Source organism: Leptonotus elevatus, chromosome 7, assembly GCF_054856555.1.
Source record: "Leptonotus elevatus isolate MCC_2025b chromosome 7, RoL_Lele_1.0, whole genome shotgun sequence".
Lineage (NCBI taxonomy): Eukaryota > Metazoa > Chordata > Actinopteri > Syngnathiformes > Syngnathidae > Leptonotus > Leptonotus elevatus.
In genome coordinates this window covers 4,653,821-4,673,251 of record NC_141245.1, presented here as the reverse complement: position 1 = coordinate 4,673,251, position 19,431 = coordinate 4,653,821, and the positions used below count along the sequence as shown (strand labels likewise).

At 39.8% G+C, this 19,431-nt stretch overlaps 1 long non-coding RNA gene across 1 annotated transcript; it reads left to right on the top strand.

Moving 5' to 3' along the window:
- Positions 1-724: 724 nt before the first annotated feature.
- Positions 725-2,013, top strand: LOC147170423 (uncharacterized). The gene is made up of 3 exons (XR_015095550.1): positions 725-813; positions 1,759-1,819; positions 1,907-2,013. It is a non-coding gene; the product is annotated as an uncharacterized LOC147170423 (long non-coding RNA).
- Positions 2,014-19,431: the final 17,418 nt, after the last annotated feature.

Genomic DNA, 19,431 nt, shown 5'->3' with positions numbered 1-19,431 from the left:
TCCGCAGTGAAACCTTTTGGTCTGTCAGCTACTTTTAAACCGTGAAAAGATGTTTGGTTTATTTAAAAAAAAAGAAAAAAAAGAAAAAAAAGAAAAAAAGAATGAAGTTAAGAAAACATTTAAAATTCATGTACTGTCCCAATTAAAAGGTAAAATTTACTCCTATCCCATGGAAATCCTGCGGGATTGACGTGACACCGCGCGGGATTCCCGAGGGGAGAAGGGAAAAAAAGTCAGTCTGCAGGGCACCTTGACTCACCCCACAGGACACGGGTTGATAACACAAATTGCTCTTTTCTAACTCTACAACACTTAAGCCTTAACAAGCCAATCTTTATCTTCGAGGTGGGGAAGAATACGAATTTTACTCACCGGTTTCCGAGCAAGAGAAACCACCGGGTGCTTGTGGTTGAGGCCGATTGCTCACATCGCCTTTTAAGCACTTAATTGCGCTACAGGTGTCTTGACACACCCGTCCTTTGATTAGACCTGTTGCCAACACTTCAGCAAGGTCTGTCGTAATTGGTTGCCCTACAAGTCACGGGAGAGTCAAAAGACGTCATCACGTTTAAGTCATATATTTGTCATTGTTTTTTGTAGTTTGATGAAAAATTCATCAGTCACACTTTCTCGTATAAACCTAAAGTTCCATGTCAAGGGACAGTGTTTATATTTCCTTAGTTTGGACACTGAATATGGGACTCATGCGTCATCGCGCGCACACTTTACTTTTACTTCCGTGTTTTATTAAAAAGAAACAACAAAACTTCAATATTGATTCATTTATTAACAAGGGAAAGTTGTTTACAGAAGGTAAATCAAGGCTTTGATTGTTTGTTACCTATTAGTGATGATGAATATTTAGCAAAAAATCGGAAAAGTGATGGTTTATGTTTCACCAATTTTTAAGCCCAAATGTCCTCCAATTCTGGAGTGACCCACATGAAATCAGACTTCAAAATGGTCTATAAAATAAATCAAAATGCTCTCCCATTCTCAGATGTGTGGGCGTGACCGCTGAAAGTGCTGAAAACATGAGTCACTAAACTTTGATCTGAAATACGTTTACTACCTAACAAAGTATTTCTATTTCATAGATAAGACATAAAACATCTATTGCACGTGCAATAGTTTTGTACAGCTTTTCCTGATCCTGGAAAAAAAAAAAACAGACTGTGACGGGTACAGTTTGAGTTATGAAGGCCTATATCCATAACTGCTGTTGTTTTGGGACAATAATCCCAACTGCTGATGGAAGTGATTTTAAGGTTAGGGAGGCAGGCTGCTGCAGTTTGCTTTAAATTCAAATGGTGGTGCTGGTGCACCACATGGAAACTGCAAGATGGTACACAGATCACCTTCTTTCTACACATCACCAGATTTTCTGTTTTGACAGACTGCAGTCGGAATGGTCACTGGTTAATCACAAAGTTACATCCACATAGTGAGGCTAATTATTGTTTGTATTGCACACACTCTTAGCAATATTTGTGACTGTGATCCTTTTTATGTTTAGACATTTTACAAATGTTCCAACACAATTTCCTAACAGTAGACCATCAGCAGATTTAATGTAGATTGGTAGTTTTACTTTGTTAATCTGATTTTATTAAATTTTTATTAAGGAGTTAATTTGCAATGCATAAAGTATTGTTTTTTATGGTTCTCCACCATAATTCATTGTATATCTAGTGAAAAAAGAAATGTATTGTACCCCTTCTTTTGTGTTGCTTCATTGTATTGTATCTGTATTTGCAGAAGCAGGTGGATTGACTTCATTGGCTGTAAACAGCTTGTCACTCCTTGCCCTCATCAGATGGTAATGCAGTGGGTTGACGATGTGCAGGGAGGTTAAAGTTGATGATGGTTGTGTTGTGTTTATCTGACCTTCTTCATTTAAACCCAGACAGGCAAATTGTGACCATGGGGCATCCAATCTGGAGTTCATGACAGGGCTTTGTTGTGCACTGCGACACTCGTCAGGATCGGCCAGTGTCTGACAATGGCTGGGGTCACAGGTCCTTGGAGACTGCGGGTGAGAGGGCTAATGACTCAGTATTAAATTAGGAGGAGCTAGTATTGGTTTCAACCATCAACTCACATGTTTCTGACAGTGCCGAAAAAACCTCCTCCATCTTGTTCTATTGATGCGGAACATCAGACTAGAACTAGTTCTGTAAACATCTTCTCTAGCCTAGCAAGCAACTTCTCTCCTTGACACTTTCTGATACAAAGAGGAATCATGGCAAAACTCCTCAAACAAAACATGTCAAAGAACATTATGACTTCTATACTTGATTTAGATTTTAAAAATACTTGGAATCCAGGCTTAGTTGGACATGCATGTGAGCTTTCTCTATTATACACCTTTTCTCTATCTATCTATCTATCTATCTATCTATCTATCTATCTATCTATCTATCTATCTATCTATCTATCTATCTATCTATCTATCTATCTATATATATATATATATATATATATATATATATATATATATATATATCATCAAAGTTAATTTAGTTTGTTTACCTTTAGAGGGAACTTGGACATTTCTCAAAACTCAACCTTAAAAACTCATTCATTCGTCCTGTAGACATAATGAATGGAGGTCAATGGGGCATGCCTGTATGGATTTAGCCAGATTTTTTGATGCAGTGATGGAAATTAGACACATACACTTATAAAGTTTAATTGATTTTATTGTTACACACAAGGAGCAATACTGACACACACAAAGGAACAATCTCTCTTTAGTGGCTAACTAATAGAAAAATAAAAGGGTATATTAACTAAACCAGGGTTCCGGTCCTTGGGGTCCGGGGTCCTGCAGGTTTTACATATTTTGCCATCCGAGAAAAGTCAAAGTTGAAACAAAAGTCAGTGTGTGTGTGTCAGGTATTTATCTGATTGTCCTTTTCAAAATTGCTGACACACAACAATTAAATATAATAAGTCCACTTTCATGTGAAAAATGTTGTGTTATTTTGTCTTGCTTTGACGCAACGTTGTGGACAAAATGGCTGACATGAAACAACAACTCGTTGTTTCTTGTCGTGTTGTTGTTTTATGTCGTACATACGCGCTTCTTGATCCTATTTATTTTTTTCCTTCTTTATATATATATATATTAGGGGTGTGCATTGCCTAGTACCTGGCGATTCGATTCGTATCACGACTCATAGGTCACGATTTGATACCGATTAATGCCGATGTGTGAATCCTAACCCTAAGTAAGACGTTTTGTTGAATATTCCCCCAAAAATTATAATGCCGGATCGATTTTTTCTAAAACCCCTAATATATATATATATATATATATATATATATATATATATATATATATATATATATATATATATATATATATTAAAGTCTCAATTTGTCATTCTTTCTTGCAAACCAGACTGGAGTAAATCATGACAATTCTTTGCATGCATTTTAGCCGCATTTTGCTTTTTGTATTGTGATTGGATTGGATTTTTTCACGGTTTTGGGCATCTGAACGCCTGCTTAGCACTTACATTTGGGTCCAGCGTGCTCTCAACAAGCTCCTAACGTAAATGTGGCGACCCTGAAAAAATGAAGAGAAAAAGGATTAAGTAGCGCGTTCGTACGACATGAAACAACAACACGACAAGAAACAACAAGTTGTTGTTTCATGTCAGCCATTTTGTCCACAACGTTGCATCACAGCGAGACAAAAGAACCCAACAATTTCCTCATGAAAGTGGACTTATTGTATTTAATTGTTGTGTGTCAGCAATTTTGAAAAGGGCAAACAGATAAATACCTGACACCCACCCACTGACTTTTGTTTTAACTATGACTTCAACTTTTCTCAGAGGACATTTGGCAGGCGAGCGGGTTGAAGGCCTTCCTGGCCGCTTTCCAACTCGCTTGCCAAACACAAACAAACAACAAAGACATCAAAAAACGCATTTGGCACTTTTTGTCTTCGGATCTTTTCAAATGGCAAATTCCCACGGACGACTCTTGCTGTCTAAAAGTTTAAAAAAAAATTGGTTGTTGCCTGCGATGACCAAAGTCATTCAAGTTCATGGAAACTAAACTGAAAAAAGATTTTCATGAAGAAAATAAGATCAAAAGAAGAGTGCTTTTTCAAAAACAAAAACAGACTGAAAGTACATTTTGTTTAGGATGACATAATGGTAAAGCTTTTGATTGTTGTACATGTCACTAACTGTGTGATTTTGAACATCCGTCATGCACCTCAGTGGACTGTACGTCTATACTCAACTGAGCCATAATTAATTTTCTACTGTAGTTGTTATAAATTGTCAAAACTATAATGAAGGGACAGAAAAGAGAAATGTGTGCTAGGCTTTCACGTGTTAAATTTTTTGGTTTCCCTGTAATTATTTTCTTATCGCAATATACTGTATATCACCTACTTTTATTTATTTTTTTCAATATTGTGCAGCCCTAGTGGGAAGTGTGCTAAAAGTATTCATCAATAACACACAGCAAATGCCACAATCATCGTACTAAGTGCATGACAAAGAAAAAAAAATCAAGGGAAGTTCAGTAGAAATAAATAGGAAGGGAGTGCAGATTTAGAAATACACGCCATTACAAACAAGCTACGGTGATCCAATGACCCTGTGAGTAAAATCTCTAACAACTCTACACAGAGTTCCTGTACGTATACTGTGTAAATACAGCATGGATCTTATTTTTTAATATTTCAGATAGATCCAATAGTGCTGACAGGGGACTCTGAAATGCAGCAAAATGTCACTTCCTCCTCCGCTTCATACTTACACATTGTCATTTTTTCCTGCCATACACTTCCTCCCTCCATTTTTCTGACAGATTGGACCTCACTCTCCTTTTCCTTGATAAATTAGATGAATTGCAGCAGTTCCTAAGCAATCAATCTATTATTATTCACTGAAGTCAATAAATTGCAACCATGAAAGTGTCATACCAGGACTGAGAACAGCCACCTATATACATATACACTATCACAACATACACACACGCACACAAATCAGAGTAGGCTATTAATTGTCCATGTGTTGCGGTGAGCCTACCGACGCGTGCTGCATTCTTAGTGTACAGCGGTTATTTGTGTCATTGGACATCGAAAGAGATCTCATGTGCACCGTCCGAGAGCCATTCCTTTACTGATTTGCAATCATCTTCTTTCTACAGCCATGAATTGACGGGCACAACCTATATGCAGTGGCAGTAGTATAATCCTGCTGTGCTAATGGAAGTGGATTTGTCTACGTGAACAACATGAGTAATACACCTAGGAGCCTGCAAAGCATAAAATAGGCAGCAAAACTTTTGGTTGAACTTACAGGGTGAAGCCAGTGTTGGTGCTGAAATTCTTGAATTCATTTGAATTTATGGGCCCCTCACTTTTATTCCATAATCTGGGCTCAACTTGCGCAAGTAGCAAGGTAGTCAGCTCTGCCTCAGTAATAGCTGAACTTGTCATTGGCCCAGCTGTATTTGGCTCGGGGTATGCAGTCGCTCAATAATCAATCAATAAACAATTTCTCCAAAACTTTAAGAGGTGTGTTAAGGAAGATGTCTTTCACTTTGGTCAGTTCTGGGAAAAGGTGCAATGACTCATTAAAAAAAAGAAGATATATACATATATATGTGTATATATATATATATATATATATGTGTGTATATATATATATATATATGAATTGTTAAAGCTGCTCTTTGTAACAATTTGCCCAAAAATACCTTTACAATAGTCTTTTTATTAGATTATTTATGATTCAAACATTTTCTAATTAGCAGATTAACACTTTAGCTGTTCACAATGGCTACTCCTGCAAGCCTCTGGCCAATAGTTTTCAGGCTAGGTTGGGGTTTGAATTTCCCGCTGCGGATGTGACGTTATGTGCGCATTTTGTACGTGAAGAAGGGTGTGCAGTAGGGGTTCAGGTGGCGGAGTGGTACTGTCACTTGCCTACGACGCAGGTTGGTGTGGGTTCGCTTTCCCGCCTGGGAGACAATGTTTGTATGTGTGAGTGAGTGCAAAAAAAGGGTGTGTGCAGTTAAAATTTTCAGCTACAGGTGGCAGTAGTGAATCGAAATATATATTTCTCCATTCAGCAGCTTAACTTCTCAGCGAATAATAAATGAAACAAAGTTCTGTTTATCCATAGAGATCTTGTGCCGATTTTCTTTCTTCTTTTCCATTGCGATCGATTTACTTTTCCATTGCTGGCATGTCGGCTACTCAACTTTGCAGTAGCTGTATTGTCATAACACCAGAGTTGGGGAGAACTAGTTTAAAGTTCAGCTCACAAAGTTTAAAATGAACTACTTCAATTCATAGATCATAATTATTATTATTTTTTTTACTAGGTTCACCGTTCCAAAAATGAACTATTTATTTTAGGGTTGAGTGAGTACTGATACCAGGCACCGTATCGGGCGATCCATCTATCTATCTATCTATCTATCTATCTATCTATCTATCTATCTATCTATCTATCTATCTATCTATCTATCTATCTATCTATCTATCTATCTATCTATCTATCTATCTATCTATCTATCTATCTATCTATCTATCTATCTATCTATCTATCTATCTATCTATCTATCTTTCTATCTATCTATCTATCTATCTATCTATCTATCTATCTATCTATCTATCTATCTATCTATCTATCTATCTATCTATCTATCTATCTATCTATCTATCTATCTATTGATTTTTCCAGTTTGCACTCACAAAATTAAACCAACTATGACGTGAATTTTGTTTGTGACTCCTTCAAGAGTAACTGGCTTCTTTCCTCTTTTTTTGTTTTTGTTTAAAATTTTTGAACTCTCTGTATTTGCTTGCCCCACTCTCCTTCACTCCATCAGCTGTCACAAGCTGGACACAAACGCTTGTGGTTTGTCCAGCCGTTGCATTCCTTTCTCATCATGTTGACCTATTGCTTCACATAATCTCTGACCTCAGCGGGTCAAGTCTGAAGCCGCCTGTACCTCCTCCACCTGACCTTTATCGCCACCTTTCAGACAGTCCGAATGGATTAGCTTCCCCTCAGGATGTCGACAAGATTACATTGTTGTTTCAGTAGAGGGATCTCAGGAAACATAGTATAGGCAGTTACCTATTTATTTATTTTTTTTACACATTATTCAATCAGCTTTGTATAAGCTATTCTCAAGAAATCATAACATGTCAGATTGGATTTTATGTGTGTTGCTCCATGATTTCACTGTTCTGGTTTTGATACATTGTGCCTTCATGATTTGCTGGTAAGAATTTGGGTCAGGACTTGGGCACCTCATATAGCGCCAACATTAGGCGGACTATATGAACATCATATTCAGTGTAACACATAAGTCCCCAACCTTTTTTTCCCCACCATGGACCAGTTTCATGAAGAGCAAAATTTTGAGGGACCGTCACAGAAAACTCACTATTATGCTGAAAGTTGGAGTCCCGCACTTACGCATATGTCCACTCCCTCGTTAATTTAGCTTTTGTCATTGCAATTGGAGAAAGTCCTGCTTCACAAAGATAGGATGTGTGGAAGTGGAAGCAAGGAATTCACATCTTTGCCTTGATTATAATACAGTATTTTTTTTATTGGCAGATGCTTGTTCTCCATGTACCCTAGTAGTATTGGAGGCTTCATTGCCTATACGTCTCGACTATGTGTATTATGTTGCATACATCTTATTTTAATGAGTTGGACATGTACTGTATACTGTATTTTTTTTAAAATTGTAATTAATCGCATGACTCATGATTAATCGCAAATTTTATATCTGTTATGAATGTATAGTAAATATAAGTTTTCATCCTCTTGTTAACATAAACATGGAAACAAATGTAAAAAAAAAAATATGGCTGCATCTTTTAGTCATTGATACAGTAATTTCATAATAATTCATAAAATTGAGTTAAAATTAAGAAGATGTAGGCTACTGTACTGTAAAAAATGAGTGTGATATTGATTTGTGTTGAGGTCATTTCTGCCACTAGATGGCATAATTGCATTTGTAAGACGTTGGTGACAGCTCAGTGCATTTTTCTTTTCATATTAAGAGCTATCTAATCTTTAACATGAAGTAGCTTGTGAAATTTTGCACATTTATGCATTATTAATAAATTTATGCCTGCAAAATTTTGACGTGGACATGTCTTCCGCATTGCGACTGGATTTCCCCCAGTACCGGCTTTCCAAGTAAGGGGTGGCCATTAATCGCACTTTGAAAAATGAGTGCCGTTAAAGGAACTTTAAATTAACTCAAAATTAACACACTAATTTTGACACCTATACTGTAAACCAACAACATGAGTAATTGGTTGGTTGTGGTGTGTTGCTTTCCTACATTTTTTAAATGTCAGGTTATATTTTTATTTTTGAAAAGTGGTGTTTTTAGCATTATAGTATGTTTTCCCCCCCTTTCTTTTTACTTTAGGATTGTCCCATGATCATGCATGGGAGGAAGGCAAGAACAAGAAAGGAAGTTATCATTCATTCATTACACAGTGTGCTTCTCAGTTGTGAGCATGCCCAGTAGAGCTCGCCTTGCAGCCAGAAATCCAGCCTCTACATTTGAAGGGAGGCTGCGTACACTTTTGTTGCCCCTCATGTTCTCTCTCTCTCTCTCTCTCTCTCTCTCTCTCTCTCTCTCTCTCTCTCTCTCTCTCTCTCTCTCTCTCTCTCTCTCTCTCTCTCTCTCTCTCTCTCTCTCTCTCTCTCTCTCTCTTCCCTCACTCCCTACCTTCTCTCCCTCAATCCCTCCCTCTCTCGCTCTCTCCCTGTTATTTTATTTTTATCCAGTAGTGTGTGGAGAGTTGTGTGCTATGGCTGAGCAAGAGGATGTAAACCCACCTAGTGGAAAAGAGCAATTAAGAAAAGTAAGGAAAGGATGAGGAGAGACTTTACCGCCCTCCCCTCTCCCCTCTCTCCTCTCCCCTCTCCCCTCTCCCCCACTCCCTCCGTTTGCCATCTCAGACCAACTTCAAGAGGCTATCAGAAGGGACGTGGAGTTTGAAATCTGAGAAGTGAAGCAAGATGAGGTTCTTACCGGCGCTGTCTTTGCTCTGCTATCCAGGTCAGTACCCAGGAAATAACAAACAACAACTCATATCCATTACTTGCTTGTAATCCTTCTGAAGCCCTTTTATACTAGCAAATACCTGCTGAATGTTAAAATAATAGATTATACTCCCAGTTCATAGCATACTAAAACCCTTGCATGCATGCATGTGTTTAGGGAGGACAAATTTGAACCACGTGGATGTGATGAGGGAAAAAACTCAGACGTGCAGTTCGCTGAGTGATCACGTGGGAGATTACAGCACAGGTTAAATGCAGGATGACATATAGATTGTTCAATTTTGGTGGCGTTGCCTGTTTTCTGTTACAATAACAAAGTATAGACTGTATAATTGTATTTGTTGTTTGGTTGTGATGACCTCAAAATGTATTTACAATTTAGCAAGATTTTCCAAGAAAGTTAATAGTATTGTTTACTTCCGGTTTGTTAACATGTATGATTAATAATGCAGTTTAAATTAAAGACACCTCAATCCTAATCCTAATCTCCTAAATCCATTAATATTATTTGGTTCAGTCATTGTGAATTCATGATATTAATGTCTGTAATGGTTAACGTAGATTAGGTGAGGATTCCATGATCACAATGGTCCACTTTCATTATTGAGGTCTCGATATTGACCTTCTTTGCCAGCTCAGCCAAACTTTGTTTGTCCTCTGTCAGAGACATCCTTCAAAGTTTTGTCTCAGAATCATTCCCAGCATTCCTTGCCACTGAAAACTAGGTGACAGCATTGGCCTCCTGGGGTCTCATTGTTGGCAGGTTTATTATTTCTTGAAATTGGAAGTGGGCCACGACACTGAAACAAACAGTTGAGGCAGGATTATATAAGAGCACTTTGTAGCAGACCTCTGCCAAGGCCAAACAATAATGACAGATAGGCCAGATTGCTCCTTCTGTGGTAGCACAAGGCCACGGTTTGGTGTTATTATTGCGATTATGTACTTATGGCAGGAGAGTACATTTCGTGAATTCAATTTGATGTTGCAGCCATGTAGTTTGTCCAAGTGGTATTGTCGTACAATTTTTGATCCAGGGCCGAATGCACATTGGGTAACCTCAATGTTGGTTACCTTAACTGTTCAGCATAATATTGTAACGTGCTGTGGCTCCTTTCCACCACAAAGTTGTGTTTTAATGACTGTATAAGTAGCAGCACACCATTAATAATGTCTCAACTTTGAGTGTAAGCATAAGCAAGGCTTTCTGACTTTGCTTGTGTCATCATTCTCCATCACACTTATCACTACTCCCTGCTTCACTTTCTTGTTTTTACTGGCTATAGTGATATAAATAGACCCACACCTTCTGTTTTTACCACTTAAATAACTCTGTTGGTGGGGGAGTGAATACATTTACCTGCTTGTGGCGACTTTCTTGCACACATATGTAAGACTAACCCTTGAAAAAAATATAACATGACATACTGTCATTTAAACGGTAACAAGTTCTATCTTATTGCAGATAGAGTAGTTCAAAGTAAAATCAGGCTTCTGTTGTGGCTCTCGAGGTCATAACCTTCCAATTTGATAACCCCACCACGTTCTCATTTTGGAGTTTTAGAATCTTCTACCCTGTCATTTCTGGCACAAATCGAAAGACTGCTTGTTATATGTTTTGTTTGCACAAATAATTCAACTACATGAGAAAATAAAATATTTATAATGATTGATGAGTTGTGACCATACATAAAAGACCACAGAGATTGATGAATTAACTGTATTCATGGAAGAGCCGCAGTGTGCTTCATGAAGGCTTGGCTCCCATTGACTCCCATTTAATACAATCCTTGCCTATTCAGTTAATAAATCTTCTACAGTATGAATGTGATGCTTTGAAATTGGTGAATGAATGTCAGTTATTCGGTTCAATGTGGAAACATTATTTTGAAAAACTATGAACCAAATGGAGGTCAAACAGTGCTTTGAAACCGTGTCCATCCTTGGAAGTTCCATTGAAATTTGATTTCTATTTGTATTATCAAGATGTAGTAGCTTAACTTTGAGAAATTGATTTGGTATGAACAGCTATTGTGTGTACATGTACTATATCTTAAATATCCGTTTAGATAGCTTCTATTCTGTCCCTTCTTAGCATGTTCCTTTTAATTAGAACTGTTCTGTCTTGTCTCGGTTTCGAATAGAGGGTGACACGGGAGTGGATTTTCACTCCCGTCCCATTCCAAGTCTCGGGCCATAGAGAAAGAAAAAAAATCCTGTCCCTTCCTGCTCCCGGTGAAAATAACTCCTGTCCTGACTCCCACTCCCGTACCACTTCCATTTTGGAGGTCAGTTACATGAAAAAAATAAACAACGCATAAAATGATAATCCCACTCACGTCTGCTCCCATGATTTTTTTTATTCTGTTCCATCCCAATCCCGTGATTAAATAAAGTTGACATCCTCACGTGGGAATCCCACAGGATTCCCGAAAAAATGTCGGCCCTCGGTTTCCAAGTGCCCACTTGACAGATCTGTGATCTCCCCTTCAACTTTACACCATCTGCCCATGAATGTCTGCTTGCAGTTCCTTATGAACTTATTTTGCTTACTTGGATCCTCCTGCATGGACGCCAGCAAATCAGTTTCTTCTTCCGCCACGTCAAGGACACACTGATTTTAAAGGGAATGAGAAGAGCTTGGTGGCAAATCAAGTCGACTGTGTTTATGCCCACAACAGCACGTAACACCTATTTTAACTGCGCCAAGCTACAAAAATACCAAAAGTTAGTCTAGTCCGCCTCCATGCAGAGTTTGACTGAACGCCGGGCTAGATTTGCGCTAGGCATGAAAATAGAGCACAAGTTCTTCTTAAACGTCACACCCCTTGTCTCGGCCAAGTAGTTGTTAAATAGGCCCAATACTTCATAAATATACAGCCGGTAAGTACTGATACCTCACAGCAAGACAGTTGTTGTTTGGAATCTAATACTGTGATCAGGGCTGCTTGTAAGTGGTGCACATATGCATTGAACATATTAAAAGCGCACCAGATTGAAGTGTAATACCGCAGTACAGGCTTGTGGTTTAGCTTTTTGTCAGTATGCAGTGACTAAGCCTCTGTCAACGTCAAAGCTTAAGATGCATCATTTGTTGGGTATCCCTTGTGTGCATATTCTGCACACAGCCCACACCCTAAACTAGCAAGGGTAGCCAATACCCGACTGCACAGAAAGAATGAAAAAAAAAGTTCATTTATTTATTTATTTTTTGAGCGAAGCAGGAGACAGAGCTCGAGTGGTGTTGTCGAGTAGTGACTTGTTCAAACAATAAAATCTTTTGAGTGGATATACTGAATGGAATACTTCATGAACTGATTTCACAGGGGGCCCGAGCATGCTTGGGACACTCAGAAAGTCATCCAATTCCCCCCCAAGATATCAATGCCCATGAATCTTAGAGTCAGTTTTGCCTTGCAAGGCGATGGAATTGAAATCCGTGTTAAAATCTGAGCGGGGTGACCCCAATCGATTTCAAGTTCATTGCCTTAACCTTGGCCACAACAACACTTCTCTGCTTCTCTTCACATTGTGGAATCCCCAATTGTTGTGGCAGACCGTGTCCTGGATGCTTAGTGCAATAAGGCTAAATGACAAGTGTTGATATCAATTATCAAGTAAGAAATGGTGCTTTGCTGGTGGGGAGAATACTTCGAAGTCCTCCTCAACTCCACCCACACGTCTTCCTTTGAGGAAGCAGAGTGCGGATTCTGCGGTGGGATCTCCTATCTCTGGGGTCAAAGTTACTTAGGTGGTTGGAAAGCTCCTCGGTGGCAGGGCCCCGGGGGTGGATGAGATCCGCCCGGAGTTCCTAAGAGCTCTGGATGTTGTGGGGCTGTCGTGGTTAATACGCCTCTACAACATCGCGTAGACATCGGGGACAGTGCCTCTGGATTGGCAGACCGGGGTGGTGGTCCCCCTTTCTAAGAAGGGGGACTGCAGGGTGTGTTCCAACTATAGAGGGATCACACTCCTCAGCCTCCCTGATAAGGTCTATTCAGGGGTGCTGTAGAGGAGGGTCCGTCGGGAAGTCGAATCTCGGATTCAGGAGGAGCAGTGTGGTTTTCGTCCCGGCCGTGGAACAGTGCACCAGCTCTACACCCTCGGCAGGGTGCATGGGAGTTCGCCCAACCAGTCTACATGTGTTTTGTAGATTTGGAGAAGGCCTTTGACCGCATCCCTCGGGGAGTCCCGTGGGGGGTGCTTTGGGAGTTCGGAGCCCCCTGATATGGGCTGTTCGGTCCGTGTACGACCGGTGTCAGAGTTTGGTGCCGGCAGTAAGTCGGATTTGTTTCCAGTGAGGGTTGGACTCCACCAAGGCTGCCCTTGTCACCAATTCTGTTCATATTTTGTATGGACAGAATTTCTAGGCGCAGCCGAGGCGTTGAGGGGGTCCGGTTTGGTGGCCTCAACATTTCATCTCTGCTTTTTGCAGATGATGTGATGCTGTTGGCTTCATCAGGCCGTGATCTCCAACTCCCACTGGAGCGGGAGGGACTCAGGGTCGAGCCGCTGCTCCTCCACGTTGAGAGGAGCCAATTGAGGTGGCTCGTTCATCTGGTTCGGATGCCTCCTGGACACCTTCCTGGAGAGGTGTTCCGGGCATGTCCCACCAGCGGGAGGCCCCAGGGACGACCCAGGACACGCTGGAGAGACTTTGTCTCTCAGCTGGCCTTGGAACGCCTTGGGATCCCGCCGGAGGAGCTGGTTGAAGTGGCTGGGGAGAGGGAAGTCTGGGTTTCCCTGCTAAAGCTGCTGCCCAATCCTAGTATACTGTCCTGAGAAAATATCAGCTGTTGTCTAGCGCAACATGTTTTGTCATTGTCGAATGGTTAAACTGATGGACTCAAAATACATTGGGGTCTTCCCGAGCAGGTTTGGAATTTGGATACTGTTATCAAAAGGGTGAATTTTGGAGTACAGTTGATGAAAAACATTCTACTTTCTGACAAACATGCATAAAAACATACGTCATAAGTAATGTGAACCTTTTGGAGGGTCTCCTCTAAAACAAAGCCGAAGAGGAGAAGCAAGGACAGTTTAATATTTGTAATTATATAATTGTGTCATTACTGTCATAATACTTGCTGGAATATGCCAAACGGCCACGGTTCGTTGAAGCCAAGCTATTGGTGAGTAATATTTTTAATTATTTGTGATCACCATCAATTATCATCCATGAAAGCAGAGAGATTATGGATGCGTTTTTGCAAACTAAGACTTTTGCAAATATCTATTTTCCTTTAGGAAAACTATGGTTGGATTTGCCGATTTTTGACATGCTGTAAACGGACCAAACCAATAACTGAAACATAATTACTAAAACTAGTTCCTGATCATAGAATAGCCACAAGAGGGCAGCTGATACTGGTATTGGCCTCCGTCGTGAGTAACAATACTTTGAAATAAGGCCTGGTATTGGCCCAATACCAATACTTGGTATTGGTACTCGCCCATTTGTACTTTTTCTGCACTGTCAATTTAGAATATCTTTTTGAATAAAAGGAAGGAAATTAAATCAGGTTTAATCAGGTTCAGCGATTAATCAACTAGATAAATGACAGATTAATCGATTATTAAAATAATCGTGACTTGTCCTACTCGAGACTATGAATATGTAGTTGACCAAGAAAAGGTGTAAATTGTAACTATCCACGGTTATGATGTCACGGCGCTATGTAAAAAGAGCTCCTTGTCCAGGTGTACGTGTGAATGTTTTTCTATCGCTATGCATCTACTCTATGAGTGACTTGTAATTCCTCCGCCCTCAGTCAGCTGTGATGGGCTTCAAGTGGGGTTAAAAATGAAAAAAAGTGTTTCTTATCACATTGTCATTTATGTGAGATCTCATTTACTTCAAAAAACAAAACAAAAAACACTGTTAACCAAATCCACAATTAGCAATTTTGTGTGGAATGAATTACTGTTATGTCTTTTTATTTATTTTTGGAGCTGTCAGAGATGTGTTTGCTCGTGCATGTCTCTGTTGGAGCTGGATACATCAGAAGTGATAGGAGATAATTGATTGAAACACTGGCTTTACGCCTCTCTTTCTGGTAGAAAGATGTTTCCCATGCATTCTTCCTCGGGTCCCACCAGTGAGGGCCAATCCAAGGCTCCATGATCCATCACGCAGCAGGCAGCCATGTTTTCTGAAAGGGCCGTGAACTTGTTACCTCCCTCGGCCTGCCAGACTGAATGTCAACCCCCCTTTTTTTTCTTACGTCTCCTTTCTGTGGTCTTTCCTTCCCAACATCGTGGTCGTATTGAAAGAATTGGTCTGCATTCAGGGTGACCGGGTTCCCAGTGCAGCTTGTGAATGGAGATATCAAGTCTAATGCCATGATTTCCCTTTGACCTCCCTTTCAGATTTTGTCTCTTTGCCACATCCTGCCTCCCTCTGTGGTCGTGACGGGTCATCATCATGACTCTATCTTCTCATTACAATAAAACTACAACCATGGTACATTATTATACACACAGTGGGTCTGCTGGCCTGGAGCTCTGTCTATAGACTTTTATTTCCCTCGCTGTTGTCTTGGATCCCAGTTCCAGCCTGTTCAACATGGCACACATTCAAAATGGCAACCCCAAGGGGCTTTTATTCCTCCGGCAGAAGCCAATCATTTTTTACTCTGTTCTGTGCAGAATTACAGAGCTTAATGAGCAGAGAATATAAAGGAAAGCTTATGGTTTGCTGGATGATGAAAAGGCTGTCTTTGCATTTCTTCTGGAGGAACCACACAAAGCTTCAAGTGAGTTTTTTTTTCCTCACCAGAGGCAATAGTATTGAATATGAGAAACATCATCGCTGACTTTGGGACTCGAGGTTTTAGATACAGAGATTTAAAGTGAGCTCCAGGGGGTGAAGCTATAGAGGATTTTCGTTGCAATGTAAGGAGATATAATCATTTTGTAGAATGATCAAACTGATTTACGCAGTTATGTACTGTATATCTCTCACCTCCTGCTCTGTGCTTTATTTTAATGACTGCTCTGGATTATTCTCTCACATAAGATAGTGTGGGTGTTTTGGAGATGGCACTTGACTGTGTGGGAGGCATCAGAGCAAACTTTGGGAAGCACTGATCTGATGATGGATGATGGAGCAGTTGCACAGGGCAGAGTCCATACTATGTATCCACTGTCATGAGTGTGTTTGCCTTACTAGTTGTACAGACGTTAGCAGTGATGTGAAGTTCTCTGGGGTGACATCAGACAAGTTACTTTAGGTGTAAGAGGGAGATTTTCAAGTTGCATCCCTATGGCTTTCTCGCATGCTGTTGCTGTTTTGTTGGTTTCTGCTCCGTGCTGTTTGCTTCCCAAGGTTAAAAAACACAATTGTTGAAGAAAGTCAACAGGTGAAGGGTGTTTTGTGCATTATAGTACAAACACTTTTCCTCCATTTTGCTTCGTACTGAATAAACACACTGACTATAGGAAGATCCTTTGTTGACATGCGCGATGGTTGAGTGGCAGAAAACATGGCTGGCTGTATAGACACAGCGTATACGAAGAAAGTTAGCTGCTGAAATCGCCGCTAGATAAGCACTTTAACGGCCGAAGGGCGGAGGAAGATTACGGAGAAGCTTAATGTATGTATTAGCGACCAAACTGAAACTATTGAAGGCCCATATGAGACGTGGGATGATGAGAAAATTTGGTCCGACTCACCTGTTTCCTGGCCACACATCTGCTTTGGGGACATTTACTCTTATTTAATACAAAGTCCGGTGCAAAGCTGGATAATTATTCTTCATTGAAGTGTTCTTTGTGGTGCCAAAGGGAAGGAGGGTCTATCGCATTACAGTTAAATCTGTGGAAGTAGTCACTCCAAAACTTTAAAAACATTAGTTCCATGGGGGAATTGTGTCAACAAGCAGCACACCTTATTCTTTATTTATTTTGGGAAATGCAGTGTCTTAAGGACAGTAACACTTTTCTTGTGATGTGAGAATTTCAATGGCATCTGGTCTCTAGTTAACAACTAGATATCACAGCTTACACAATTCTTCTTTTCAAATCCAGTCTTGGACAAACATGCAGTCATGTTACGTAGCATTACCATACTAGCATTGTAGCACCTTTAATGCAGCTGTCAGAATAGGACTTAACAACTATAGTGACTGCGTAAACAGGTGAGGTCGGCAGGAATCAAAACACAGACGCAGAATGCAATAATTATTTGGATAAGATAAACAACATATGGACACTCAAGTGAAAAACTTGGCAAAAAATAAATTTTGTCTCATTTATAGGAATCGATAACACAATTCTGATACTCGTTGCCTTTTGATCCTCCAATTTTAACGCTGGACGGCTTCTTTAGCCTTCAGGTTTAGCGATCCAGGATAGCCCATTTCAAGACGAGGAACAAATCAGGGTGGTTGTCGATCGTGCTTTGGAACACCTGAATAAGACCGCAAAACAATATGACTCAGCGGATTTTATAATGCACAAACTTGTTTTATTATTTTTTTCAAAACCTCTCAAAATAACAAATATATAGTCACAAGTACTTACCGGCAATAAAGTGAGCCTCACAAACCCGTCTGCATCAGTCGGAATCCAGGCTTTGAGCGTCAAGTTATACCCTCCCGGCTCGTAGCCATTTCTTTCATTTTATTCGCGGCCCCTTTCGGTGGGAATGCGATAAAAAAAATTTTTTCATCAGGCCCCTGACGGGCCGTACAATTGATGGCACAACAAGAATGAACCATCTGCTTCTCTTTATCCTCCTCCAAATGTGCAAAACCATCGAACTCCATGTAAAACACGTTGTTTCTTGCCACACAGTTTCCTGTGATGCAACGCGCAAAACATAAACAATACGTCACACAAGGTCCTCCTATATACAGAATTCAAAACATCTGTTTATTATAAGGGTGTCAAAATGATCGCGGTAATATTGCGTTAACATAAAGTGCCTGTAACGGCACAATTTTTTTTAACGCTCGTTTAACATACCACCCCTTATTTGGAAAACCTCTACTGAAGGGAATTCCAGTCGCGACGCAGCAGGAATGTCCACGTCAAAAGGACCCAATGGAAATGCACTGTACTACACTGGAGCTAAAACACACAAGTGGCAGTATGTTAGCATGGAGGAGCCTTTTGGAGTGTGTAGCAGTTCCCTGCTTTGAAAGAACGCACTCGGTTAGCCGTTAGCTCTCCAAGAGGTGTCCATGGGCTCTCATCCCTGTGAGAGCCAAGAGCCGAATTGACGCCGTCTTGTCAGCTGGAGTGACCCCAGCCACTTGATCTTTAGATGTGAGCAGTGTTGGGAACGTTACTTTTAAAAAGTAATTAGTTATAGTTACTCATTACTTGCTTCAAAAAGTAACTTAGTTAGTAATTTAATTACTTCATAATAAAAGTAATTCGTTACCATCCATATTTCTATTAGATTACACATTTTTCCCAGTTTTATGTTAACAAGAGTATGAAAAATAAAAAAAAATATATTGTACACTTTATTACATTTTAGATATAAATTGAAATGATTAATTATTGAAGTCGTACGATTAACTACAATTTAAATTTTTAATCGACTGACACTTCTATACTCCTATTCTCTCTCTCTCTCTCTCTCTCTCTCTCTCTCTCTCTCTCTCTCTCTCTCTCTCTCTCTCTCTCTCTCTGTACTTCAGTGGTTTTCTCAAATGGGAGTACGTGTACCCCTGGGTGTACGTGAAGGCACTCTAGGGAGTACACAAAAATTTAAAAGTAAAATTATATATTATAATTTTGTAAATATTTCAGGTAAATCTAAGTTAACAAAATACATATTTCAGTAGGCTCAATATATACATATTTCAGTAGGCTCAATATATACATATATTCAATTTTCTCAAACCAGAGTGGTTCGACCCAAACTGTCATATGCCATCTAGGATCACCTGTCAATCATTTCAAAATCTGATTTAAATCTAATGACTTTTTTTGAGAACAGATCTTTACTATGATCCCAGCGGAGGACACTGACAATAATTTTATGTGCACAAATCTTTATTTGTATCTTAGTTAATGATTAGTTCATGATTTTTTTTTTAGTCTTTTCATCTCCAAATAGTTCAAGAGAGACTACTGTACAAATTAAGTTCCAAAGTTGAATAAATCAGACAATGATGGCACCGTACTCTGTTTTTATTGTTGTTGTTTTGTTTTATTTTTCAACCAACATTGTCTTCACTGTTTCGGGCAGGGGTAGGGAACCCTGGTCCTTGAGAGCCGCTGTCATGCCTGTTTTTCATGTCTACCTCCATCAACACACCTGATTGATGAACAAGATCGTTATCAGGCTTCTACAGAGCTTGCTGATTAGCTGATTTGTTGAGTCATCTGT